The 1460-nt window shown below is 38.1% G+C and overlaps 1 long non-coding RNA gene across 1 annotated transcript; it reads left to right on the plus strand.

Moving 5' to 3' along the window:
* The first annotated feature begins 68 nt into the window (after positions 1–68).
* Positions 69–753, plus strand: LOC111383935. Its single transcript, XR_002700823.1, has 2 exons — positions 69–361; positions 464–753. It is a non-coding gene; the product is annotated as an uncharacterized LOC111383935 (long non-coding RNA).
* The last annotated feature ends 707 nt before the right edge of the window (positions 754–1460 follow it).

The following is a 1460-nucleotide window of genomic DNA, read 5'->3' on the forward strand; positions in this document are numbered from 1 at the left end:
AAAAATGGTGGATCCCCTCTGTTCTATCAGTGAGTACTTCTCTTGTTCTTGTGTTTTTGGTACAGGTGAAACTTTACAGGTACTGGAAAGTGGATAAGCAGTTGCAGAGGGAGAGGGCAGACGGACGGGCCTTAACTCGGTGCATTCAGGAGTTGAGGATGAAGGGGGAAAGCTTTGATCTGTCTACAGAGCCTCAGATTGGGAAGAGAATGAAGAGTTCCAGTGTGGAAATTAAATGGAAGCCTCTCACTTGGTTTTCTCAGTATAGACTCACTATTTGTCTTGTGTGTTTTACTGGCTTGATCTTCTCTGCCTGTAGATTCATCCTCTGTGCCTAAATTCTCGAGACCAGCCCGAAGAGGTAAAATTTTAACCAATGTTGGATTCTGTTTGTCACGGGATTTGATCTGGTTATTAATTTTCGTCAATACTTCTCCTTAATGGCATTAAAGAATTTATGCAGATCAAGATCAGGGAATACAGCAGTTACTTCTCTCCATTTCTTACAAGGGATGAAGCATTATGGTCCGATAATTCCACCAATTCATGAGTTCTCACAACAAGCAGACAAAATCCTTATGGTGTCAAAAAAGAAAATCACAAGACCCTCCACAATGTATCGGAGATTTGATCCCTCTTTAAGACAAAGATTCCCTGGTTCTAATCGTAAGCCGAAAGGGAAATACTTATTCCCAAGAACCTCAGCTGGAGCTTAAAATTTGGCTACTTCAAACTCTCCTCTTCTTGTTGATCCTTGTTTGTTTAATATCCTCCTTTCTTCATTAGTTGGTGGATATGGTGGTATAAACGTTGTTTTGTATGTGGACAATAATTTGACACTAGTTTAACAACACAAATTGATGTTAAACCACAAATAAAGATGGTAGAACCACAAAATAAGAAGAAGAAGAAAATTAGATGAAATGATCCGAGGCAAGTATACACTCTTTCCTCAAGACAAATTTGTCCACAATCGTCGCTAATGGAGTAATGGCAATTGTCTAACAAGATACAACGGGAAGCACTTCCAACTATAAGGCAACAACGAACTCGAACGGACTCTCTATAAGCCAACAATGAACTCGAACGGACTCTCTACTCAGAATGATTTTGAATCAAAGTTTGCGATCATAGGTGCTATCATAGGTGCTGAAACATCAATTTTCATCTCTTTTAAACCAAATTCCAATACTCACAATTGAGACGGCAGACTTTTTCCGTAAATTCAGCACCGTGAGTTTTAAACTAAATTGAAAATGCATCCGTCCGTCGAATTGAATGAAGATTTTCAAATTTTGTCATTCAGTCTTGGAACCAATCTTATTTTTAGTGTTGAAAGTTCCTTGCGCTTATGGGGAATTGAAGATTTCATGAAAAGTTTGAGTTGTCGTACGTTGTATGGTATAGAAAATTCTTACATTATCTGCGATATTTTCTAGCATTGCAAAATTATTATAATA

The sequence above is a fragment of the Olea europaea genome, unplaced genomic scaffold (genome assembly GCF_002742605.1).
Source record: "Olea europaea var. sylvestris unplaced genomic scaffold, O_europaea_v1 scaffold27908, whole genome shotgun sequence".
Classification (NCBI taxonomy): Eukaryota; Viridiplantae; Streptophyta; class Magnoliopsida; order Lamiales; family Oleaceae; genus Olea; species Olea europaea.